Here is a 27,737-nt window from a genome sequence, read left to right on the forward strand (position 1 = left end):
AACATAATATAGAACAAGAAAATAAAAACTTGACTCCTATGATGGTATCATTGTGTGATGTATTTTAGCAGATACACATTTAACACAAAGATTAATGGAGTCATAATTATATTTACAATAGTTCTTCATAAAAGACCAAGGGAAATAATGAATTAATGAATGCTTGCTTATTGGTCCTGCTACTTTGCTTTATATCTTCTTGTTTAATGTTTACCTAATAATGTAGATATTAATAACTTTTTTTTAAAGACTTTATTTATTTGACAGAGAGAGATCACAAGTGGGCAGAGAGGCAAGCAGAGAGAGAGAGGGGAGGAAGCAGGCTCCCTGCTGAGCAGAGAGCCCGATGCGGGACTCGATCCCAGGACTCTGAGATCATGACCTGAGCTGAAGGCAGAGGCTTAACCCACTGAGCCACCCAAGAGCCCCTTAATAACTTTATTAATAACTCACAACCCCAAGATGAATAGTCTTATACTCTTCTGAGTGAGCCAGCCAGGTGTCCCTTGATATTATTTTCTTCAAGATGAGGAAGCAGAGGCTCTCAGGGGTTAAATAACTTCTCCTGTGTCAAAAAGCTTGTAGGAAGAGCCATTGTGATTCTAGTTCAGCTAGGCCTGGCTCCTAAGTCCACTTGCTTTCCATTATTTTACCTGGTTCTTGAAGTTTTCTTATTTCTCTGAATATCAGATTTCCATAGTGCAGTTAAACATGATTTGATTGATCAGTATTTGGTTTCCACTTGGTTTTTTAGGAACTCATTCAATTACTGATTCATTCAGCTAATATTTATTTTCGTATCTCCCGTGTGTCAGGCACTGCTGGGCACTGAGAATACAAGATTAATGAGATGTGGCTCCTGTTCCTGAGACGCTTTCAGGGAGGGAACAGATATGCAAAAAACCCCATACTTATGATCCAGTATGAGAGCCAGGTTAGAGGTAAAGTAGTGCCCCTCCTGCCCCCCATCTGTGGTTTTGCTTACAGGGTTTCAGTTCCCTATGCTCAGCCATGGTCTGGAAGCAGATAATTCTCCTGACATACCATAGATGAACACTGCATCACAATGCCTATGTCATTCACTGTACTTCGTCTTATCATATCGGGATTTTATCATCTCGCATCATCACAAGAAGAAGAAGGGTGATTACAGAACAAAGAAGTACTTTGAGAGAGACACCATATTCACATTACTTTTATTACAGTATAATTGTCCTATTTTATTATTAGTTATTATTGTTAATCTCTTACTATGCCTAACTTAGAAATTAAACTTTGTCATAGTTATGTATGTATTGGAAAAAAAAAAGTATATATATATGGTTTGGTACTCTCTGTGGTTTCAGGCATCCACTGGAGGTCTTGGAATGTAACCCCCACAGGTAAGGGCAGACTACTGTATGTTCAAGTTTCATGGGTGAAACAAAAAAAAAAGCAAGTAATCGATATGTTTGTGAGGAGAGGTTGTATTTGGCAAAGGGTTTTTACAAAAAAAAAAAAAAATTAATAATAAAAAGAGCTTTAATGGGAGTCTTAAAGGATAGTGATAATGGTGATAATTGCAAATAGTTTTGAATACTTAGTATGTTCTCAAGGCAACCTGATTAAAGTCTTACTTCATTTAAACCTCTCAAAATCTCTAGGCATTATTCCTTTTCACATCTTGGTGATGAGGAAACACAGGCACAGAGAGTTAAGTGACTACTGGATAGTAGGAAGGAGAATGCAAATCCAAGTTGGCTAGCTTCAAGGCCAACCCCATTTTGTGGTTCTGTTTTACTGAAGCAGTGCTGAGTAAGGGTTTTCCCAGAAGAGGTCGGGTTGGGGTAAAGGGAAATTTGGAACTTCAGAAGGTTTTTACGTAGCCAAGGGAACGGTATATACCAAGTCAAAGAGGTGAGAAACAGTGGGGGCATATATTGGAGATTTGTAAGTAGCAACAAATGGCTGAATGTGCCTTGTGTATTGAGGGTTGTTGGGGAGGGTCTCCCAGATCAGGAAGGACCTATTTGGACAGGGTAAGTTTAGATTTGGTGTCACTGAAGGATTTTAAATAGGGGAATGAGATGATCTCATCACTTTTCGTCACTAAGGTATACACAGGAAATTAGGGAAAGTCTAGGTTTCAGGGATATGAGTTAAAGCCCTCAAAATATGTTAGTAGCAGCAGTTTGACAACCTCAACTTAAAAGCATTTTAATAGCATACATTATTTATCTCAATATTATAAGATGTGATAACTTCAACTTTTAAAGCCTTGCCTTCTTTCTAGTCAAAGCTCTTCTAATGTAGAGGTTAGACTGGTCCCTGGAACTGAAATCTGCAAATGCCTTGATCATTTACCTGAGTTTCAGACAGGCCATGTCACCTGAGATAGAGACTCATTCTGGATCTGAGGTTTAGATCAAATTGCTTTATCCTAAAAGAGGGCTGCATGGAGAATTTGTAAATCAAGATTTAGGTTTAGTGTGTGTTTTAGGAGCCCAATCTAATGTTTCGTAGACCATAACACAAACTCCAGGCTTCTGAGCCCACATTATAGGAATTGACAACCCATTTTGGGGAGGGAAAGCCATGGTTGAAATGGCCACTGTGTGACTGCTTTTGATTACTGTCTTTCTAGGCATTGCACCTATCAGAGGAAATGTACCATCTGAAGATTTAAAGCCAGTAAGCAATCTTCATCTCTCCTGATATTTTCTGCCTTAGATTGGAGCAAGCATTGGCTGACACTGGTGGTTGTTTTCCCTGACTTGCTTTGCTGTTATATGATGACCTTTTCTTTGTTTATTGTTTTATTTGAACTTGCTGGGAGTTTATATAATTGATGGGCTTGTATGCTGTAGTATGTCTGGGAATCTGCTGGTGATATACAACAGTGTCTGAATGCGTAGTGTTTTCTTTCATTCCTCCCCCCAACTCTTACCCCTGATGTCAGATAGTCAACATCCCAACTGGTTGAGCTGATATGGTAATAGAGATTCTTCCTTATCTTGTAAGCTAAAGGTTTTGGTTAATCAGAGTCACCCAGAGTCAGCCTATATTAGAAATTTCTTGTTGACAATCTCTTGAGCTCTGGTATAATACCTGACTTTTAAGTTTTGATATATTTCCTAGCAGAGACTGGTCTCTACTTACATTGCCTTAGCTTGACTGGGGTGTTGAAATGTACAAATCATGTATTTGTTCCTTACTTATGAAAAATAAGTAGTATGTGATTGTCAGTATATGTTTGCTAGCTAATCACTTAACATTTTAATCTGATTTTAAAAACTATAGGCATTAAAAAAAGACAAAGAAAGGGGAAAAAACTATAAAACAGTATATAGATTCTTATTTTTGAACCAAGTTATATATGATCTTGAATGAAAAAGATACAGAATAAAAAGTATCAGAGAGCTGTGGAGATAATCTGGGTCACAAGGACTTTCTGTCTTTCCTCCCTGTACTAGTACATATGTAATTTTTTTCATATTTAGAAAAGTTTAAAAGCACAGGCACTATTCATGATGCAGGCATAACTCAAAAGCTTCTAAAATGCAAGAGGATTGAGTGATTAGCAAATAATTCAAATATGTTATATGTTTCAAATAAAGAAGTTAATTATTCAGTTGACATGGTTAAGCTTTAAGTTCTTGTCGCTTTAAATTAAACTGTGCTTGTGTTTTGCAGCGATGGCTGAGGTCCTTACATCTTGGTAGCAGGAATTGGTCTTGGTAAGTCACTACTTTCATATTCTAAGAGTTTATTATTCAAGGCAAGGATTAAAAAACACTTCCACTAGCTTTGGGAATTGATATGCAAACAGATATGCTTGTGATGACTTTTGCTTACCTGTGATGTCAGCCTTAGTCTTATCTTAGCACCTTCTCTGTCAATCAGTCTTGACCAACATCTGTTGGAAGTCTGTGGTGTGCTAAACCTTGTGATGGGTGTTTAGGATAAAAAATAAAAGGTTCCTCAAGAAGCTCATGTCTTTGAAAAAGAATCCAGCATAAATATTGAATTTCATTGGTTACATGTATTTTCCAATAGAGAAAGAGAGTTCCTAAAATTGGTTTTGCTTTGCCATCCCTTCTGAGAGGTGTTCTAAAACAAGGCATAAGTGCCAAGTGATGCGGTGATTGAGTATTTTATCAAGAGCATGTAGTTAATCATTAAACATCTATTTTGGTGCCAATTAAGCAACAATTCTCCATGAATGTTCAGAGTTGAGATTTTCTTTGAGTTCCTTGAGAATGGATTTAGAAATCTGGAGGCAAGAGCCAAAGTGTTTGATTTAGTTCAAGGGCCTGATATTGAGGGACCTTTTTAAGGTTTCTGTGGGATCCTGTGGAGTTGGTTCTTTGTCTCTCTTCATGGAATAATACCTTAAAAGAGGAGCTTGGAAGAGATTAAAAACCAACTAATAGGCAGGGAAATGAGTGAAAGAAATGTCAAACTCAGAGGGCATTTGTCAAGGTTTGTCAGTGTTTTAGTTCATTTGGGCTGCTATCACAAAGTAATGCAGATTGGGTAGTTTAAACAACAGAAAGTTATTTTTCAAAGATCTGGAGGCTAAGAAGTTCAAGATCCAAGCACCAGCATGGTCATACTCTGGTGAGAGCCCCCCTTCCTGGTTTATAGCCAGTGTCTTCTTCCTGTTCTCTTTCATGGAAGGGGTCAGGGATCTCTCTGGAGCCTATTTTATAAAGCATTGATCCTATTCATGCGTTCTCCAACCTTATGGTTTAAGCACCTCTGGAAGCTCCACCTCATAATAACATCTTTGGGAGTTCGGACTTCAGCATATGAATTTTGGGGGGACACGAATATTTACACCATAGCCATTAGACACTCATGAATCCATACTGGTCCCAAGCTATCAGAAAGGGTTGGATCTTTGTGGATCAGGAAATTAGTAAGGGTGGGGGGGGGATGCATGTAGTCGTGATACTCAGGGTTGCTTCTTATTTCTTATAGCAAATATGTTTGTTGTGTGTTTGTTGTCTTGATAGGCAAGATATCAGAACACCAAATTTTAAAAAAGAAGGAAAAAAAAAATCTGTGCCAGAAACCTGTAAGGTAGAGAAAAATGCTTTCCCTTAATACTGCTGTTTTGAGAGAAAGTATTCAGATTTTTAAAAAAAGATTTTATTTATTTATTTGACAGAAAGAGAGATCACAAGTAGGCAGAGAGGCACACAGTGGGGGTGGGGTGGGGGGGGAAGCAGGCTCCCTGCTGAGCAGAGAGCCCAATGCAGGGCTCGTTTGCAGAACCTCTGAGACCATGGCCTGAATTGAAGGCAGAGGCTTAACCCACTGAGCCACCCAGGCACCCCAGTATTCAAATATTTGAAGGAACTTAATATTTTCCCATAATATCTGCATTCAAATATAGATCTTTTTTTAAATTCAAAATTTATGGTAAGTATTATATTTTTAAATTTTTAATTTTTTAAAATTTCTTTTCAGTATACCAGAATTCATTGTTTTTGCACCACACCCAGTGCTCCATGCAATATGTGCCCTCATATATAGATTTGATCTTTCTATCATCTATCTGGATTTGATCTGTATACACATATGAATTTGATCCCGCCGTTTCGTTTTAGTGTAGTTTTCTGCTACACTTAATATGTTAAAGACGAGAAAGTAGGGCATGATTTTAACTTAGCATTTTAATTCACAGGATACTAATTAATAAGTGTTAAATAATTAAGAAGGGGATTGAGTCTTTCTGGGTTAGACTTTTCTTCTAAGAAATGACTATATTTTAGATTTTACTCACATTTTCTCAGGGTCAGTACTGTGTCATCACTGTGTTTTATTTACAATGTATGGTTTATTTATGGGAATTTACTGGGGAGATGACAACAATAAATTTATTGGGAAGATGACACTTTCATTCTTTCTTGCCTTCTCTGAGTCCAGCTCCAAGAAATCATATACATTGGATTCATATTTTGGATTTTTTGAAATCATGTTACAAAACACAATAAAAAAGAAAAAAAAAGTTTTGCTATTTTCATCTTAATTTTTAATTTTTTCTATTTTTTAATCTTAATTTTTTTTCTTTCTTTCCTTTTTTAAGGATTTATTTACTTATTTATTTTAAAGATTTTATTTTTATTTATTTGACAGACAGATCTGTCAAGTAGGCAGAGAGGCAGGCAGAGAGAGAGGAGGAGGCAGGCTCCCTGCTGAGCGGAGAGCCTGATTCGGGGCTTGATCCCAGGACTCTGGGATCATGACCTGAGCCGAAGGCAGAGGCTTTAACCCACTGAGCCACTCAGGCGCCCCTTACTTACTTATTTTAGAGAGAGAGAGAGAGAGTACATAAGGCCAGGAGGAGGAGAGGGAGAGAGAAACTTTTGCAGAGTCTCTGCTCAGGGCAGAGCCTGACACAGGGCTCAGTCTCATAAGCCTGAGATCACAACCTGAGTCAAAACCAAGAGTTGGAGGCTAAGTGACTGCCCATGCAGGTGTCCCTAATCTTAATTTTCTGAACTATATTTCTTCTTTTATAAGATGGGACATTGATGCCTTTCTCTCCTGGGAAAGTGGTCTGGCACATGGCAGGCACTCAGACCAGTTTGTGGTAATTTTTTAGTACTTAGCAAAAAGTAAGGTTTTCAGTGAATGTTAATGCCTCTTGCACATCTTTATGCTGGGGATATGAAGGTGAATGAGACACAGCTTCTGCTTTCAAGGAGCTTGACATCTAGGGGAAAGGAAAATAGGTAGATAGAGCCAATGAAACCTCTTATTCAAAGTGCTTTAGGACTAAGGGGCCAATGTTCTAAGGACCTCTGTGTTCTTGGACAGCCAGAATTGTCCAAGTCAGCCATGTTATTTGCACAGTGTCTAATTGGATGTTTACCAAAAAGACCTAAAGCCATTGACAACCTATAAAAAATGTTGTGGTGGTGAAAGCTATTAATGTGTACACTGTGCAGAAAATAACTTTAGCAGTAGGTCTGTATTGGTACAGGCTGTTGTAACAAAAATACCACCAACTGGGCAGCTTAAATGACAGAAACTCATTATCTCACAGTTCTAGAGGTTAGAAATCTGAGGTCAAAGCAGGGCTGATTCCTTCTGAGTGCCATGAGGAAGGATCTATTCCATACCATTCTCCTAACTTCTGGTAGTTTGCTGGCAATCTTTCACATTTCTTGGCTTTTGCTGCATCACTGAGATCTCTGCCTACATCTTCACATGATGTTCTCCTTGGGGGGCTGCCTATCTCTTCACATGGTGTTCTCTTTATAAGGACACAGGATGGGGTGTCGTCTTGATTTCAGCTCAGGTCATGATCTCAGAGTCCTGGGATCAAGCCCCGAGGTGGGTGAGGCGGGTCCATGCTCCGCAGGGAGTTTGCTTCAAGATTCTCTCTACCTCCGCCCCTTCCCCCCTCAAATAAACAAATAAATCTTAAAAAAAAAAAAAAGGAAGGATACCAGGTGTATTGGTTAGGGGCCTATCCTACTCTGGAATGACCTTATATTAACTAAGTACATTTGCAACAACTCTACTTCCAAATAAGGTCACATCGTGAGGTACTGAGGTGGAGACTTTTTAAAACACGAATTTTGTGGGGAACACAATTCAACACATTAAAAAAAATGTTTCTTTATAGTATATTTCAAGGAACAGACAGGAGCAACTGATTAACATTTCTCCCAAACACTACAGACACTGGAAAGGTATATATATTATCCTGATGAGAAAAATGGAAGAGCAAGTCTTGGGAGAGAAGCGATAGTGCCAAGCTTCATTGTATGCTTTCTATAGCCTAGACACTATTAGGTTCTTGTCCAAGTTATTTCATTTACCATAACTTAATCCTGATTAAAACTTATTTATAAGATCGTCTCCATGTTGCAGATGCAGAAACTGAGGCACAGAAACATGGAATAACCAGCCAGAGTTGGGAGCCATAAATGGGTAGTGCTGGGATTTAAGAGCTAATATATTGGGTGCCAGAAAACATATTCCTTCCCTTCTAGTCTGATGTCCTCCCAAGAAAAGCTGTGACAATAAATGTGAGATAGTGGAACCCAAAGATCCTAGAACACTTTTCATATAAAAAGTGTTTATCCCCAGGTGAGGTAACTTTATCAGTTATGTTCTTGGTCATATTTTAGAACTTTATAATGAGAGCAGATACCTCCGTGTTCTCTAATTCTTGCAAAGATCGTTCTATAGGCTGGTATTAGAAGCTCTTAAATTTAAACTTCAACTAAAAAAATTTTATAACTGTCTACATTTTCTTATCCCACTCGTCAGCTTGTTGACCCCTGGGGGAAAGTGCTGAATTCACAAGAGAATCGTAAGAACAGACTCTTGGGGTTAGTTCACATGTTAACTCTAGGCACTTAAAATTTGACTTTCTTCTGTTTGGCATTGAACACCATCAATTTTCCCCCCCGCCCCATTCCCCTTTCTTCGCTATTCTTGTCCTACCACATCCGTGTCATGAAAATGGCTACTGAAATAAATTAGTTTAATTTGTGAAATTACATTATGGTTCTCTCTGCTCATGCCAGTTTACCCAGATTAGCCTGGGCAGATGGCTGTGGGGTTTCATTGCTGGTGAGAAAAGGGGCCCTTTCCAGAGATGAAGTACAAATGTGGGAGAAAAGTTGTGGTTGCCAAAAAGCTGTGTGCTTGGGTTTCTGGGCAAGCAAAAGCAGTGCTGTGCATCAGGGCGATTCTGCCTTCCGAACAGAGGGCTTTCTGAGAGCTAGAAGCAGCTGGTTCTGGAGAAAAGATGGCTTGAAAAGAATCAGAGGCATTATGAGTCTTAAATTATTTAAGTTCCTCCTGTGGCAGCGAACTGTAATTGCTTCCTATTTCTGTAAATATTAGCAGCTGTGAGCCTTTCAAGTTAGGAGCTAAAACAGCGCTCAGTGTATCATACTTAAACTCTGGAATATTGTTAAATATCTGACCTTGGGCTGTCAAATCACACTCATTACCCACACTAGTCCTTCTGCTGGGGAGCTGTTGACACTCTGAACTGGTCCATTATTTTCAAGCCTGGTCTGTAATAGCCTCAATAGATGGAGAGTGGGCAAAGGGAATTGCGAGTCACCATGTAGCAGTGTCGTGATCCATTTCCTCTGGGGAGGACGCCTGTGTGCTTGCTGCCTTTTCGTTGTTTTCATACCTGTGACTCCACCTACGGCTGTCATGGCGAATCCTTTATCAAACTGGCAAAAACTTGAAATAGGCTAATTCGAATACCAGCTCTTACCTCTTTAGTCTCAGTTGATCTCCCTGCCTTATGTTCAGCGGTTTAGTCATACTGAATTGTTTTTTTCCTCCAGCCTTCAGATTCATCATATTCTCACTTGTCTCTTGCACTTGGCTTATGCTGAAACTTCTATCTGGAACACACTCTGCTTGTCCCATAACATCTCCATGCTAGCTTCTACTTATTCTGTTGATGACACCTGCTCTTGGAAGTCTTCCCTGACCATCCGTATGTGGGCTTGTTATGGCTTCCTTATTATCCCATGTGTGTGGGCACTCTCCCCATAAGAACACACATCATATTTTGGATTGTAATAGCCTACTTAGTGGTCTTCATCTACCATTGTTCAGTGGGCTCTCTGAGGGTAAGAAAAGTATCAGTTCCACTTGTTGTTTTAATGGCAGGGTCTGTGTGGAAACTGGTAAATAGAAAATGATTGACAAATGTTTGTTGAGTTGAATTCATACTCCTATATCTAACATTGGTGAGATATAATACTTTCAGGCTTAGGTTTGAGTAGACCTGTTAAGGCAACCTGTGGATGCAGCAGAATCTCATAGACGTCTTCGGAGAGCCTCCTCCTCTTCTTCCTTGTGAATACATTTGTTTGGCATAGAATGTGCCCAGCTCCCATAGGTGAATCATGATCGGCCTAAGCCAGTTATCTCTACCTCACTTTTTTATGCCAATGATTGGTGAGCATGTGACACATTTCTGGTAGTGAGTTGTAAAGGGAAGTATGTTGAAGATTTGGGGAATAATTTTCTGTCTTTCTTTCTTTCTTTCTTTTTTTTTTTTTAGAGATTTTATTTATTTATTTGACACACACACACACAGAGAGAGAGAGAGAGAGAGAGAACACCAAGGCAGGGCAAGCAACAGAGGGAGTGGGAGAAGCAAGTTCTTCACTGAACAGGGAGCCTGATGTGGGGCTTGATCCCAGGTCCCTGGGATCATGACTGAGCCGAAGGCAGATGCTTAATCAACTGAACCACCCAGGTGCCCCAGAAACAATTTTCCTTTTTATTAATAGAGTGGTGTGAAAAGGAAGACATTTTTTACCTGTGTCCCTTGTTTTTTGCTTGGATGCTTTCATAGAGATAAAAAGAAATGCTACAACTATTTGACAACCATGAGAAAATAGGACCCCAAATAAGGGCAACACATGAGCATGGGAAAGTGGAAATATGAAAAATTCTTAGGTCCTTGATGATGCTGAGCCATCAAAATCAACCCTGGGACAACTCACCTCTAGGTTTCTGTAAAGCAAAATACTCTTCTAACTTCAGCTACTTTTGCTAAGTTTTCTGTTACCTGCAGCTAAAACCATCCTAATTGACAGAGACATCAGGAAAAGGAAAGTGTGTGCATGAAATTTGAGGTTCATTTAAAAAATGAGAAGGACTATGTTACATGATTAGAGAAAGCAGCATAGAAAACGTGTTGAGCTTGGAGTTGAGACATCTTAGTTTACCTGAATATTTCTTGTGTAATTTTGGAGGAATCACTCTTTTCTCTTATTTTCTAGTCAGGCAATCATTCACTCAACAGCTAGAAAAAAATATATTTGATTGCCAACTGTGTGTTATATACTATGTCAAGTGTTTATTTGGAAAAACAGAGTTGAACTAAGTGATCTCTAAGGTCCTTTATTTGTAAAACTCTGATTCGCCTTTTATTTTTATGTCTTTGAACATAGTTTCAGGAACTGTGAGTCTATAAAAATTTTGCATGTCTTACCCCCAAATCTGCTTTGATTCAAATCATATTTATCATTGGCCTTTCTCTTCATCCAAATTTCTTGCAGATCCCTGTCTGATAGAATTTTAAAAAACAAAAAACAAAAAACAACAAAACCCACAAGCATCTGTCTCTGGCAAGCATGCTCATGAGTCACATCTCCTCTGCAAAGCAAAGTCTCATGAAATCAGCTGATTAAAAGGAGCACTTAAAGAGGAGACAATCTGTTAAATTTATTTTAGGTCTAGCCCCCTAATTTCCATTCCACATGCACTCATTTATTCCATCACCCGGTCTTGGCAGATGCAATCTATTTAGGTGACCCTGCTCAGACTCACCCCTCAAATTTCCTGGCTGGAGAAAAAAGGCTATTGAGCTGTCATCAGAGATATTATAGCCACTGCTGATTGGAAACTGGTTCATCGTGGCCCCACTTTGATTAGGACAGGGCTCTTGATTCAAACTACCATGACCTTGCAAGTTGTCCGTTTGTGCTAACCCAACATTCTTGGTAGTAATGATGGGGTGGGATTGCCATTGTGCCAGGTTGTAAAGTGGGGGATCATCCATGCTTGATGGGGGCACTGGGCAACCTCTGGAAAGCAGAGATAATCATCACTCTGATGGGACAGAAGGTGGTGAAGAACTGATCAATAGCAATTGGTGGTTGTGAATTTTAGGACATTGGTATGGCTGCTGAGTGAGTGTAAGAACTTATACAGTGGATCCATGGTGTGGGGACCCAGCAGCTTCTGAGCACCTTCTGCAGATCTTCCATTTTTCACACGTGCCTCTACTATGTCTGATTTCCAGCAAACAGGAAGAAAGAAAGAATAGTAGAACTTCATGTGTCTTCTTTGTAAAGGATGTGACCAGAAAGTTGCACAAGTCACTTGTATTTGTATTTCCCATTGGCTGGTACCTGGTTATGTTCCACCTCTAACTTTAAGGAGAATGGAGAAATGTGGTCTTTAACGTGGCATTCATATATGCTGAAAAGACTTGTATTTTTACAGCAAAATAGATGTGGGTTGGGAGACTAGAAATCTCAGGCACAGTAGTCCTCAGGGATGGCTGCAGGGGTGGCTTCTTGGTGAGCCCCAGCATCTGGGCAGCTCTGAATTTGTTAGGGAATGATTCTGGCCGTGGTCACAGCTCTAGTTCTGCTTTCATACTTCCTTCTTTGTGTTCTCGTCTCTTCTCCCAACCTGCCCCTTCCTTGTAGTGGTGGAAAAGCCATTTTACTGCAGCATCTTTGTATACTGGGCTGAGGTCAGTGGATTGTTGTTGTCGTTGTTTTTACAAATGAAGTAGTATTTGCACAGTTGCTTATGTTTTTACAGTTTGGAGAAGCAGACTGACACCTAAACTACCGCCTTCAAAATATAATTCTGCCCTATCTTTTTCCCAGTTGTGTAGCAGAGCCCTTTGCCTCTAAAGGAGAGAGCAAAACCCTGGTCCCAGCTGGGAAGGCATGAAAAGACATTTAGAGGCAGCTTTTGCTTAGTGAGGATGTGTTCTCTGGAGATGCATGTGCCTTATTAAGAAAAACCAACCAAACTGCTTTTGGTCTCTGTTTAAAATTTGTAAAAGACAGCAGCAGGTAACTTGCTCATTGCATATTCTCTAGACACTTCTATTCTCCCTGAGAGCTAAGGAGAAATGACATATTATCTGTTTCCTGACAACATGATCTAGGAGTATTCCTCCAAGAACAATTCTTGATTTGTATTTTATTTTGTCCTTTTAAGAGATACACTACTAGGGAATTTAAGAGTTGTAATATTTCATACATGAGAGGTTAAGTTTTTTTTTCTGCCCATTATTTTGGTTGTGAATTGGTGACGTTTGCTCATTCCCCAATGAATCTCCAGTATTTCCTTATAGAGCTCCATAAGCAGAGAGATCTATGCTTTGGTTTCTACAGTGAGTGGAGGGCAGTTTTGAGCAGTCCGCCTATAGATTTCTATATATAACTAATAGTTTACAAAGTAAACAGTTCATCTGGTTGTCTTATGGTCGTTTAGGGAAAGGAGGCCATTCATGGAATTTTATTTTCTTATTATGTGGTGAAATTCACAAAGGTGTGTGTGTGTGTGTGTGTGTGTGTGTGTTTGTGTAGAAACATGAGGAGAATCAGAAATAAGTTGGTGTTAGTTGGAAAATGAGTAGTGGGAGGATACCTGACTCCCATTCCCTTACAATGTTTTCTTGATTTTTGGTTCTGGGCTGGTCATTTTGTCATCAGGTGCCATCTTGGTACCAAATGTCAGCCTCCTCTTCTAGAGATGCACTAGGCTTTGATCTCTACCATTCTCTTCCATGTGCACAAAGCTTATTTCCTATGCCTCATGTCTTCAAAAGCCAGTTCTCTGTAAGGTAAAGGGCTGATCAACCTAAGAAGATCCTCTAATGGTGGGAACATTGGGTGCTTAGGTAGTTGTGCTGAAGACATATTTTAGGGCAGTTTTATTTTGTTTTGTTTTGTTTACATTCCTATGAAGCCCATTCCTGTCTGATTTCAGAACCATAGATTCATTTGGGATAAAATAACTCAAAGATTAAATATTTCTTCATGAATGAGGATCTGAAAGAAACTCAAGGGGCAGGATTTTGAGAGTGAGATGGTTCCCTATCCCTCTTTTTTGTTTGGCTTTATTTTATTAAAAAAATTCTCTCTCTTCTACATATAGCTACCCAGTTTTCCCAGCACCATTTATTGAAGAGACTGTCTTTTTTCCACTGTATATTTTTTCCTGTTTTGTCGAAGATTAACTGACCATAGAGTTGAGGGTCCATATCTGGGCTCTCTACTCTGTTTCACTGGTCTATGTGTCTGTTTTTATGCCAGTACCATGCTGTCTTGGTGATCACAGCTTTGTAGTAAGGCTTGAAATCAGGTAACATGATGCCCCCAGTTTTATTTTTGTTTTTCAACATTTCCTTAGCAATTCGGGGTCTCTTCTGGTTCCATACAAATTTTTGGATTATTTGCTCCAGCTCTTTGAAGAATACCGGTGGAATTTTGATTGGAATGGCATGAAAAGTATAGATTGCTCTAGGCAGTATAGACATTTTAACAATGTTTATTCTTCCGATCCAAGAGCATGGAATGGTCTTCCATCTTTTTGTGTCTTCTTCAATTTCTTTCATGAATGTTCTGTAGTTCCTCGAGTACAGATCCTTTACCTCTTTGGTTAGGTTTATTCCCAGGTATCTTATGGTTCTTGGTGCTATAGTAAATGGAATCGATTCTCTAATTTCCCTTTCTGTATTTTCATTGTTAGTGTATAAGAAAGCCACTGATTTCTGTACATTGACTTTGTATCCTGCCACGTTACTGAATTGCTGTATGAGTTCTAGTAGTTTGGGGGTGGAGTCTTTTGGATTTTCCATATAAAGAATCATGTCATCTGCAAAGAGAGAGAGTTTGACTTCTTCATTGTCAATTTGGATACCTTTTATTTCTCTTTGTTGTCTGATTGCTGTTGCTAGGACTTCTAATACTATGTTGAACAAGAGTGGTGAGAGTGGGCATCCTTGTCGTGTTCCTGATCTCAATGGGAAGGCTGCAAGCTTTTTCCCATTGAGGATGATATTTGCTGTGGGTTTTTCATAGATAGATTTGATGAAGTTCAGGAATGTTCCCTCTATCCCTATACTTTGAAGCATTTTAATCAGGAACGGATGCTGGATTTTGTCAAATGCTTTTTCAGCATCAATTGAGAGGACCATGTGGTTCTTCTCTCTTTTCTTATTAATTTGTTCTATCACATTGATTGATTTGCGAATGTTGAACCATCCTTGTAGCCCAGGAATTAATCCCACCTGGTCATGGTGGATAATCTTTTTAATGTGCTGTTGGATCCTGTTTGCTAGAATCTTAGCATCCATATTCATCAGTGATATTGGTCTGAAATTCTCCTTTTTGGTAGGGTCTTTGCCTGGTTTGGGGATCAGGGTAATGATGGCTTCATAAAAAGAGTCTGGAAGTTTTCCTTCTGCTTCAATTTTTTGAAACAGCTTCAGGAGAATAGGTGTTATTTCTTCTTTGAAAGTTTGGTAGAATTCCCCAGGGAATCCATCAGGTCCTGGGCTCTTGTTTTTTGGGAGGTTTTTGATCACTGCTTCAATCTCGTTACTAGATATCGGTCCGTACACAAAGATAAACTCAAAATGGATAAAAGACCTCAATGTGAGACAGGAATCCATCAGAATCATAGAGGAGAACATAGGCAGTAATCTCTTTGATATCAGCCACAGCAACTTCTTTCAAGATATGTCTCCAAAGGCAAAGGAAACAAAAGCCAAAATAAACTTTTGGGACTTCATCAAAATCAAAAGCTTCTGCACAGCAAAGGAAACAGTCAAGAAAACAAAGAGGCAACCCACGGAATGGGAGAAGATATTTGCAAATGACAGTACAGACAAAAGATCGATATCCAGGATCTATAACGAACTCCTCAAACTCAACACACACAAAACAGATAATCATATCAAAAAATGGGCAGAAGATATGAACAGACACTTCTCCAATGAAGACATACAAATGGCTATCAGACACATGAAAAAATGTTCATCATCACTAGCCATCAGGGAGATTCAAATTAAAACCACATTAAGATATCACCTTACACCACTTAGAATGGCCAAAATGAGCAAGACAGGAAACAACATGTGTTGGAGGGGATGTGGAGAAAGGGGAACCCTCTTACACTGTTGGTGGGAATGCAAGTTGGTGCAGCCACTTTGGAGAACAGTGTGGCGATTCCTCAAGAAATTAAAAATAGAACTTCCCTATGACCCTGCAATTGCACTACTGGGTATTTACCCCAAAGATACAGATGTAGTGAAAAGAAGGGCCATCTGTACCCCAATGTTTATAGCAGCAATGGCCACGGTCGCCAAACTGTGGAAAGAACCAAGATGCCCTTCAACGGACGAATGGATAAGGAAGATGTGGTCCATATACACTATGGAGTATTATGCCTCCATCAGAAAGGATGAATACCCAACTTTTGTAGCAACATGGACGGGACTGGAAGAGATTATGCTGAGTGAAATAAGTCAAGCAGAGAGAGTCAATTATCATATGGTTTCACTTATTTGTGGATCATAACAAATAGCATGGAGGACATGGGGAGTTAGGAGAAGGGAGTTGGGGGAATTTGGAAGGGGAGGTGAACAATGAGAGACTATGGACTCTGAAAAACAATCTGAAGGGTTTGAAGAGGTGGGGGGGTGGGAGTTTGGGGGAACCAGGTGGTGGGTATTAGAGAGGGCACGGACTGCAAAGAGCACTGGGTGCGGTACAAAAACAATGAATACTATTATGCTGAAAATTAAAAAAAAATGATTAAAAAAATTTAAATTATTCCTATGTACCTCATGAAGTATCTAAATAAAAATACTTTAAAAATGTAAAAAAAAAAAAAGAGGGCGCCTGTGGTGATGAGCACCTGGTGCTATAGGGAACTAATGAATCATTGAAAAAAAAATTCTCTCTCATTATATATATATCAATCTACTTATCTGGAGGGAGGATTCTCTATGTACATATGCTACCAAAAAACTTGCTTTTTACTATTTAAGTAAGGATTGAAGAACTGGGTAAAGGGAGAGGGATATATTTGACCGCCAAAATGAGGTTGGTATCAGTATAGACTTATCTATCGATCCAGTTTGTCCTTGTGAGACAAGTGATTTTTTGTAGTATCAAAGCATTTTTGCAATCTAAAGAAATCTGAAGACTATCTTGTCCAACTGCTTATTTTACACATGACGGAAACTTGGAGTTTCAGAGATAAGTGACTTGCCTAAGGACATACAAATAAATTGCCCTGTTGCTTTACTTTACAAAAGTAAACTTTTTGTTGAAGAATAACATACATTAAGAAAAGTGCAAACATTTTCCCCAAGGGACTAGATTTCTGTAACTAGCTTGTAGATCGAGTATAGAAAGCACTCCAGAATTTTTCCTAATCACTCCCCCTTTCCCTACTGCAAAATATAACTATTATTCAACTTAAAACATAGCTTAATGTGCCTGTTTTTAAATTTTATGTAAATTTAATCATACAGACTCTGTTCCTCTTTTTTTTTTTTTTTGGTCTGGCTCCTTCATCAACATGATGTCTACAAAATTAATCCATTTTCTATGTTGCTATAGTCTGTCCATTTGCATTGCAATACTTTATACCAGTGTGTGAATATAACACAATTTATTTTTTCCCCATTGCTTTGTTTTTAATGACTAGAGGTTCCTAGTGCTGATTTTCATGTCTGTATTAATTATTTTGCTTCCGGACAGTAGTATTTTCTCAAAATCAACCTGTAGGGCGGTTGTCTGAAGTCAAATCCTTAATTACAGCAACCAGGAAGCAAAAATATATACCACTACTGATTATTTGCTACAGCAAGTCCTGTTTTTCTTTGGCTTGACTTTCTCTATTCAGAAGTTAGTTGAAAAGGAGTCAGATGACATTCCTCTCCTTCTTTCTTATTCTTTATGATGGCCTTTGCTATTAAGAATTGATTTACAGTTTGGGTTTTGAACAATTCATGTTAAAGTGGTTTGTTTAGAGGAATGACTTTCCTTGTTCATTTTCTCCAGATCCTCTGGGAGAATCCAGATGGTTCTTGCATTTTTAGTGAATGAACACTTGCCATCTTGCATAATCTAATTGTCTAAAACTGCCCACATGCTTACCATCTGAAGGAGTGCTGTCTGCCAAAGGTGTCAGGTTATCTTTCATACAGCTTTAAGAAAGAAGACATTTTAGCCTGAAAGCATGGCATCAAAAAGCATCTCTCCTGGGTGGCTAAAATTGACAGTTCTTCAACTCCTTTATTAAAAATACAATTCACCAGCCTGAAAAAGAAAATCTAATTATTTAACTGCTAGCCATTTTCCCCATGGTAAAATAACCCTTAAATGTTTACAATCAAGTTAGCTAGATTTTAACCAATTTACTTATTTAACCAAGTATTAAAAAAAAATCCATACCATACCTTGTAAGTTCTTCTAAGCTTTTTTCCCCATTGATTTTGATTAAATAGGTAATTGGCAGTTGATCAATAGGCATGATTCTGATGAGCTGGTTTGGCTGAGCCTTTGGTGTGACAAAGCTCTGGGAAAAGGGAACCCAGAGGTTTGCTGACACTCCAATCTATCTTCAATGAATGCAAGCTGGCTAATAAATATTTAATGGGCAGTTGTTTGCAGTTTAATAGAATTAGATAATTCTATTAGAATCCTGTTTGGAGACCTACAGGTATCATATATCACAGTTGAAGACATGGTTAATAATTTAAGCTAAGTGACTAGTAATTAGACAGTCAGATTAAGCAGGAAATTTTGGTTTTAAGCCATTTGGGAATTTGTGTGTGTGTGTGTGTGTGTGTGTGTGTGTGTCTGTGTCTGTGTCTGTGTCTGAGAGAGAGAGAAGGAGAGAGAGAAATTGTGTAGGATTTTAGATTGTGAACCATTATAAGGATTAGCTAATGCAGCAAGTCTGGGCCAAACCTTAAATGTGATAACAAAGCATGAGGCCCCTGGGGTTTATTTAATATCTCATCCTCTTAGTTAATGAGATGGAAAATAGTTCACTGTTTATCTACAGTAGATTGAGCAGATGTTGCCAATTCTGTTTTATGGAATGTAATCTTGGTAAGATCGTCTTCTGCCCATTACCTTTTCATTGGCTCAATCTCTCCTGTACTCTTCTTTTTTGGGAGGTACAGATACTTTCTTGGTCATGGACTAGATGAAAAACCCCCTAAGTTAGGAATTAGTGGCCTTTTCATGTTCCAAACACTCAGTAACCTCTATTATGGCAAAGCTGGTTGGTTGACACAGGTTTGTTAACAACAAAAGTCTGGTACAATGTGAAGACTATTGACTCTCCCACCAATTAATATTTATGAAATTCCTTAGGTTTGTGATTTTATTTCATTGCCTCTTTTGCATTTCTCTGTTCTACAAATGCATAATATATTAACTGGAGCATTGGATCTAAGAAGCCTAATATGATCCTTTTTTTTCCCCCATTAAATAATTTTAATTTCCCAGAACCATGAGGTGATTGGTATTTTCCTAAATTGTGGTATCAGGAGAAAGTGGCTAATTTAGGAACATAAGGTAGTAGAGATTTAGCTAAAGGCATTAAGTTACTTTAGGGAGTGGGCTACAGGCCCGTTAGGACTTGCCTTTTTCTGTAGCAGAAATAGACTCGTAATAGGCATAAATATATAAAGACTTCTTGGGACACCTGGGTGGCTCAGTGAGTTAAGCCTCTGCCTTCAGTTCGGGTCATGATTTCAGAGTCCTGGGATAGAGCCCCGTGGGCTCTTTGCTCAGCAGGGAGCCTGCTTCCCCCTCTGTCTCTGCCTGCCTCTCTGCCTACTTGTGATTTCTCTGTCGAATAAATAAAAAAAAAATTAAGAAAAATAAAGACTTCTTTCTGGAGGTATGTGATGTTTGGTATTAGATCAGTGGTATGAGGATGTGAGATCCAAAGGCTCTGTGATTCTTTTACTTTTTCTCTTAGGTTCCAAGATGGCTGCTGCCACTCCAACCATTGTTCGCATTCTAGACAGGAGCCAGCAGATAGCGGTAGTATCTCCAAGAAATTCCTAGGAGACATTCACTTACTTCTCATTGGTCATAAATGTGTCACAAGGGTACCTTAGTTGCAGGGGCCTCCAGAAAGGTGGGTTTGTATCTCTCTTGTCTCTCTAGCAGAAGGAAAAGAAAGGAAATTTGAATAAGTATTGCATGAGCCAACCTACAATATTTGCCATATTCTTTAAGGAAATTTCCTTATTTTGTAGTAAATACTGACATGAATTTTTCCTACCAGAATAAGAGCCCTTTAAGATTTCCTTAGGCCCAGTGTTCTACAAGCCTTGCATATGGCATATTGGAAACTCTTGATAAATTATGCTGCATTCTTGGGAGAAAGAAATAGAAAAGGGAAGAATTAGGAAGAGAGGTGGAAGGCAGGAACCGAAAGTGGTGTTTATTTACATATAACTAAGAAAAATATTATACTGTACCATTAGAATGTTCCAGTCCTTAATTATCACAATTATTCTGGTTAATTGAAGTTTTAGGCTCAACTTTATATATATTTACTAAGAGGCTATTATTATTGAGATGTTATCAAGTAACATTTCCAGTTGAGTTTTTCTTAGACGTTTTTTCCCTTAATATTTTAAAAATATTTACTTTCTTCTTACCTCAAAGTAATGTATGGCCATTATAAAAATTTTACAAAATATAGATTTAAAAAAGAGGAAATATTCAAATCCTTACATGCTTGAAATATTTTCTTGTATAATAAGACCCTATATTGTGCAAATTTAAGTAAATGGTGAAATGATACAGTGCAAATATTAATGTTGCACGATTTATTTATTTATTTTTTTAGAGGCGGGCAGTGGGGAAGGGCAGAGGGAGAGAGAGTCTTAAGCAGCCTCCATGCCCAGTGTGGAGCCTGATGTGGGGCTCAGTGTGGGGCTGGACCTCACAACACTGAGATTATGACCTGAGTTGAGATCAAGTCAGATGCTTAACCAACTGAGCCAACGAGGTGCCACCCTATTTATTAATTTATTTATTTTTAATTTTGAAACATTATTTATTTATTTATTTGAGAGAGAAAAAGAGAGAAAATATGAGCAGGGGGTAGGGGAGGAGCAGATGGAGAAGCAGACTCTCCGCTGATCAGGGAGCCCGGCACCAGGCTTGATCCAGAACCCTGAGATCATGACCTGAATGGGAGGCAGATGCCTAATGTACTGAGCCACCCAGATGCTCCCCAGGTGCCCCATTAATGTTTCATTTAATGTATGGATTTGAAATAAGAATTTCTCAAATTAGTGACTGGTTCAGTCAGTAGATCATACAACTCTTAATTACAGGGTCATGAGTTCAAGTCCCATGTTTTGCATGAAGCCTACTTAAAAAAAAAAGAATGAAAATATAATAAAGTAATGAAAAATAATTTCTCAAATTAAAAATTATTGTCTACAAGGGTATAATTTCAAAGCTGGATAGTCAATAGGAATTAAAAAAGGTTTAGGGATGAGGGTTGAGGTCACCGTGGTTGGTAATCCAAAATCTCCAGCGTGTTTCATCAGAATTAGACTTTGGTAGCTCCTCATTTGCATTGAAGTGGCCACCCTAGATATCTCCTTTTGTGTGAGTTGTGTGTTTTTTTTTTAAGGTGTTTATTTATTTATTTGACAGTTCACAAGTAGAAAGAGAGAGAGAGAAAGAGGAGGAAGCAGGCTCCCTGCTTAGCAGAGACCCTGATGCGGGGCTGGATCCTAGGACCCTGAGACCATGATCTGAGCTGAAGGCAGAAGCTTTAACCCACTGAGTCACCCAGGTGCCCCTGTGTGAGTTGTGTTTACCTAGGTAAATATAGAATTATGTTCTCCATGATTTTTTTGGGCAATATCGTATTTTAAATATTTGCCTGCATTGTTATCCTATCTCGTCTTAAGCAGATTTGCAGGGGTCAGTGAGAGAAATTTTCAGAGATCCTTGCTGTCATCATTAATAGTCAAGTTAGTAATGATACAGGGCCTGCTGTACAATTTATTCTCCTCAGGGTTTAAAAAAAATTTTTTTTTTTAAGATTTTATTTATTTATTTGAGAGAGAGACAGTGAGAGAGAGCATGAGCGAGGAGAAGGTCAGAGGGAGAAGCAGACTCCCCATGGAGCTGGGAGCCCGATGCGGGACTCGACCCTGGGACTCCGGGATCATGACCTGAGCTGAAGGCAGTTGTCCAACCAACTGAGCCACCCAGGCGTCCCTCCTCAAGGTTTTTTTTTTTTTTTTTAATTTAAGTAATCTAAACAAGGTTCAGATTTAACTAATGTTTATTGAGCTCCAGTTTTGTTCCATGCATCAAGCTAGGTATGATTACAAGCCTTCATTCAGTTAGTGCTCAGAATAACCCTGCGTGGAAGTGGTCATGTATCTACTGGGCATTGTCCTAAACTTCATTTTCTTTTCTTTTCTTGAAGACTTTACTTACTTATTTATTTTTAAAAAAGGCTTTATTCATTTATTTATTTGAGAGAGAGAGATCACATAAGAAGGGAGAGGCGCAGAGGGAGAGGGAATGAGAAAATCCCAAGCAGAATCTGCACTGAGCATGAAACCCACCACAGGGCTCCATTCCAGGACGCTGAGATCATGACCCGAGCCAAGACCAAGAGTGGGTCGCCCAACAGACTGAGCTACCCAGGCATCCCACTGGAGATTTTATTTTTAAGTAATCTCTCCAAACTATACGTGTGGCTCAGACTCACAACCCTGAGATCAAAAGTCACATTCTCCACTGACTGAGTTTGCCAGGTGCCCCTGACCTTCATTTTCTTGTCTCCCATATCAGAGTGGAAAATCATACTGGCTCTACTGTCAAAGTAAGTCTGAGTCTGATCATTTACAGTCTCTACCACCGCTGCCTCAGTCTAAATCACATCACCTACTGCATAGATGGTTTCAAGAGCCTCCATGCTGCTCTCTCTGCTTCCAGTCTGCACCTCTCCTCCCCTCCCCTCAGTCCATAATTTCCTGCAGGGAAGACACGGCCGGGGGGGGAATGTGATCTGGTTATTACAGAAACATACTGGATAGCTCCTAGCATCCAGTGTATGTGGGGAATGAAGAAGGAAGACTTGAAAGAATTTTGTACATTTTAGTGATCAGAAATAGAAAATTATAGAAGGAAGATTCAGTACTTACTGATGTTTAGTCAAAATGGAAATATGGAGGAACATGTTTGATTATGTAATTTAGACAATTTAAATGCACCATATATTTTTTTCCTTTTGTGAATCATGCAAACTATGATTTGTCAGAGTGTCTGTCTTAAAAGAGTCAGGACAGACAGGAGTACACCTGTGTGTGTTGTTGCATGTTTTCTGCATCCCCCCTTCAGTAATGAATTTTGATCACTATGCTAGAAGAAAAACTGAACTACCTTTTTAACTCCCTTGAAAGTTATAGTAAAAAATTATTGTCATATGGAGAGGTGATCAAAGAGCAAGCAGATGAAAGGAGTAGGACAAAGTTATTACAGAAGTGTTAAAAGCCGGTTAATTAACGAAAACATTAGGATATTCTTCTGGGTTTTGTTGTATTTGTGACATTTGTCAACATTTAAAAATTTGCAGTTTGCTATGATTTCTCTTTTTGATACTCACTTTCATGCCTAATTTTGCATTTTAAATTGAAAAGACACCCTTTCTCTACTATTAAATCTGTGGACCCCGGAAAACCTGGACCTTGCTTTATTTTTGTGAGCTAACTTAGTTCCATGATGTCTGGAAGTTCCTTTCCATTAGTTTGGAGTGAGTTTCTGTTTTCTACAGCCCAGAGAGCTTTGGCTAACATAAATACCTTTAAAGAATTAGAGGTAGAATGGGACCCAGAGGAAAGAAGAGGATATGTGTGCTAGGTGGGCAAAGAAAGGTCCCAATTATAGGACAGTTCTCAGGGAGAGCACAGCCATATGGGGATGGGTGGAGGTGGCGATTGGGTCTATGGTATTCCTAAAGATCCCAAAGGAACCTAATAGTCACCGGACAAAGAAAACGCCCTGGCTCCCAGCGTCACAGAGGGAAAAAAGCTCGGAGGGAGATTGAAAAGGCCTGGAGAATTTACCCAGCAGCCAGTCTGCTCCTTTGCAAGTTGTACACACTCCTCAATACAGTGTGTTGACTTTGTACGAGGAGGCTGAGGTGCTGCTATCCATTCAGACGACGCCGGTGCGTAATGAAAGCAGAACAGCGGGAGCTGTACATTGGAGAGGGCGCTTTTGATTTTATCTCCTTTTGTTGCTCTCCTTTTGAGTTTCCTTGGTTCTGTGGTTTGGACCTCCACAGACCTAGAAGAGTTCAGAAACTTGAAAGGGAAATAGCCCTTCCTCCCCAGGGCCGGCTCCTCCACTTTCATCCTGTGTCAGGTGTTCACGCCTCACAAAGATGGTGCTAAATGGAACTCTCTGCAACCTCTGGGTAGCTGGGAGTCCTTTTGAGGTGTTATGTTCTGGCAATAATGGAGTCTTGTTACTACAGGCTGTTAACATATACCCTTCCATTGTTGAAGACAGACATCCAGGCAACCACAAAGCACATGGCTTCCAGGAGAATCTCAGGCTCGAGGATCTCTCAGGGAGTTTGGCTCTTGAAAGGAACATAGAAATCTCGGGCCCTTACTTCTCAGAGCCCTTTTTCCCTGAGTAAGTTGTTGAATTTTATCCCCGTGTCTTGCAGCACAAGGAGTTTAAAGTAGATGGTTGTGGGGAACAACCAACAAGTATAAGCAGTTTCAGGGAATGTGCTTTGAAATGTGGTTGTTATTATCTTCCTCAAAGGATTCAGATTTTAATATCTGTTGCCTATACCTGTATCTGTACCTACACAATAGGCTAGGTATCTTGCTTTCTGGAAATTTTTTTTTTTTTTTAAAGATTTTATTTATTTATTTGACAGAGAGAGATCACAAGCAGGCAGAGAGGCAGGCAGAGAGAGAGGAGGAAGCAGGCTCCCCGCCGAGCAGAGAGCCCGATGCGGGGCTCGATCCCAGGACTCTGAGATCATGACCTGAGCCGAAGGCAGCGGCTTAACCCACTGAGCCACCCAGGCGCCCCTTATTTCTGGAAATTTTTGATGTATTAGTCTACTTTAACTCCTAAGGAGGATAAATGCATGGAATATAGTCTTACACGCCGCCGCACTCTGTGTAGGCATTGCTACTTGATCATGGCGTTCTCTCCTGCTAAGCTCTGATGCGGTTTCCAAACCGTTTTCTAGACGGTCACCTTCGGTCTACCAAAATTTGTGCCTTAAGACAAAGATTGTCAATGGGATGAAGTCCTCTCTACGTGATTCTACCAAAGAGCTTCTTAAAGGCCAGACGCTTATTTGCTTACCTCCAAGATAAAAGAGGAGAATGTACTCTCATAGAAAGTTTAAAAGAAACATGGGGTAGTAGGGCTGGTGAAATGAGAAAGAGAGAGAGAAATGTGTTTAATTTATATTAGGTATTTTTGTCTGCTAGCCTGATTATTAAAAAAAAAAAGCTACCTTAGCAAATCAATTATAGTTAGAATGACAGGGTACAATAGTAATAGTTGGGACAAGCTTCATTAAGCATTTGTGAGTGTGGCTTTTTTTCTTCTCAAAGGTCTGCCTGGGTCACTGGAATAACTGTGAATTTGGGTCAAGGACCCGAGTAAGCAGGGGAAGGCTCATTTATCATCAAAGAAGGGTGAGACAACTGTCATCACTCCATTTGACTCCAGCTGTGAAGTGAACAGCTTATTTTTGTTTTAGTGATGATTTGAGAGACCCATCAATAACATCACCAATACTCTTGGCAGTGCAGCCATCTATCTGTGTGTCAGTGTGTGTATTTGGGTGTGCACATGTGTACCCCCCCATGTGCTCACTGCAAGCAGGAAAGCAGAATGCAGAAAATAACTTCACCTTTGCACACGTATTTACGTAGGTAGGAGTCCCTTCTTTCTGTTCACTCATGTTAGGGGTTAATCTCAGAGCCTCCAGCTGGTTCCTTAGTGTCCCTGATGGTTAGCATATTGAGCTTGTTCCACAGCTTTATTGCTCAAATGTGCTTGGGTTGCCTACTGTGCTACTCATATGCCCAAGCCCAGAGGATTCTTTGGAGGAAGGAGTGATTAACTGGAAGAAATGGGCTGAGTAGACTGTCATCAATCACTTGCCTTTATTTTCAACAGCTCATCTCCTTAAACTTAATCATTTCGAAGACGAAAATCCTTGTCATAATTTCCTGGGTACTTACTAAGCTAATACACACACAGCACTTATGATGTGTGAGGCACTGGCTAAGTTTCTTGTTTTCATGATTTCATCTAAGCTCTACAACCACACTGTGGGGTAGATACTATTACTATTACTATTCCCTGTGTTGATTAGTGTAGCCTAACAAATAGACCCAAAATGGCTCAGATACTATAGAAGTTCATCCTTGCTCACATAAGAATACTGTGTGGCTGAAAAGTTTCAAGGAGGGGTCACCTGCATCCATACGGTTATTCAGAGACCTGGGCTATTGGGAGCTTTGCTCTCTTCAACAAATAGTTTTCAAGGTCACCCTGATGGATCACCTCCATTCCAGCCAGCTGAGAAGTGAAAAGAATATGGTTAGAGTACTGTGTGTGGGTCTCCATGTGTCGGGTCTGGAAGTTATGGTGATCAATTTTGTTCACATTTAATTGACTAGAGCTTAGTCACATGACTACCACTAAGGGTAAGAGGAACTGGGAAATGTAGTCCCTGGCTGACCAACCAGTTCTCTGAGATAACTCCACACTAGGGAGGAAGTGTAAAACGGTGGTCTGCTAGCCATTTTTGCCCTACTTCATCCACTGGCTACCAAACATTTCAGAGCACCCTTCTTCTCATACTGTTCCGTAAGAAAGACAATCCAGAGTTCCATTCACTTACTGAATCCAGGTCAAAGTCTAGGCTTTCAGGGTAAGGTGCTGTCCTATGTCAGGTGTGGATGGATGTGAATCCATCCGAAAGCTGGTTTGTCTTCCCCACCCCTTACCATACACCCAATAATGACAGTATAACCACATACACACGCAAACTTCATCTTGGAAACTGAAAACATGGGAAACTCACAACCATCACTAATCCGCAGCAAAGATGAAATTGTCTCTAGTCAAGTATGTGATGGACTTTTGAAAACAGGTTTTATAGGCGTTTGAATACATTACGTCTTCTCTGTTTGGCATGTACACACATACACATACATACATATATATAAAATGTGTATTATGCAATTCATATGTAACATATCTCTAATACTGTGTCTATGAATATAATATTCATACTTACATATAAAGAAATAACATACAAGTAATAGCAAACGAACCGTTTTGCCATTCTAATCCTCTATATCTTTACTTTGTTTTAAACCCTTCGATTATGTGAAATAGGGCATACATTGAGAGATATGTTTAAATACATGTACCATTTAACATAGTAATAACATGAACATCGGTGTCCTCTTCATGTAGATGGAGAAATAACATTACCAGCATGCCAGAAGCCCCTCTCCTCCATCACCTCCTTATCACAGGGAAGTTTTATTTTATTACTGCCTAAGGTAATTACTCTCCTGAATTAATAAGACTTGCTTCCCTGTTTTCCCACGTCTTTATCATCTAAGCATGCATTCCTGATATCCATACTTAAAATCTGTTTGTTCTTGAATGTTATATGAATGGACTCATTCTGTGTGCATTTTTGGTGTCTTATTCTTTTCACTAAACTTTGTAATATGTGTTGAATATTGCTGTGGTGGATTTATTTTTATTCATGAGTTAGAAGTGCTCATCTCTTATTCTAGCCTGTTATTTTTTTTTCATTTTATTTTATTTCTTTTCAGTGTTCCGGAATTCATTGATTATGCACCACACCCAGTGATCCATGCAATACGTGTCCTCCATAATACCCACCACCAGGCTCACCCAACCCCCCACCCTCTCCCCTCCAAAACCCTCAGTTTGTTTCTCAGAGTCCACAGTCTCTCATGGTTTGTCTCCCCCTCCAATTTCCCCCAACTCACTTCTCCTCTCCATCTCCCAATATCTTACGTGTAATTCCTTATGCTCCACAAGTAAGTGAAACATATGATACTTGACTCTCTCTGCTTGACTTATTTCACGCAGCATAATCTCTTC

The 27,737-nt window shown here is 39.4% G+C and overlaps 1 long non-coding RNA gene across 1 annotated transcript in view; it reads left to right on the forward strand.

Annotated features, from left to right (window-relative positions):
• The first annotated feature begins 611 nt into the window (after positions 1-611).
• LOC116864277 overlaps positions 612-27,737 on the forward strand; it is a 35,874-nt gene continuing 8,748 nt past the window's right edge. The window contains exons 1-2 of the long non-coding RNA XR_004381978.1: positions 612-1,143; positions 2,624-2,670. This is a non-coding gene — a long non-coding RNA (uncharacterized LOC116864277). The remainder of the gene's footprint in view (positions 1,144-2,623; positions 2,671-27,737) is intronic.

This window comes from Lontra canadensis, unplaced genomic scaffold, assembly GCF_010015895.1.
Source record: "Lontra canadensis isolate GAN:19392208 unplaced genomic scaffold, GSC_riverotter_1.0 scaffold5, whole genome shotgun sequence".
Taxonomy (NCBI): domain Eukaryota; kingdom Metazoa; phylum Chordata; class Mammalia; order Carnivora; family Mustelidae; genus Lontra; species Lontra canadensis.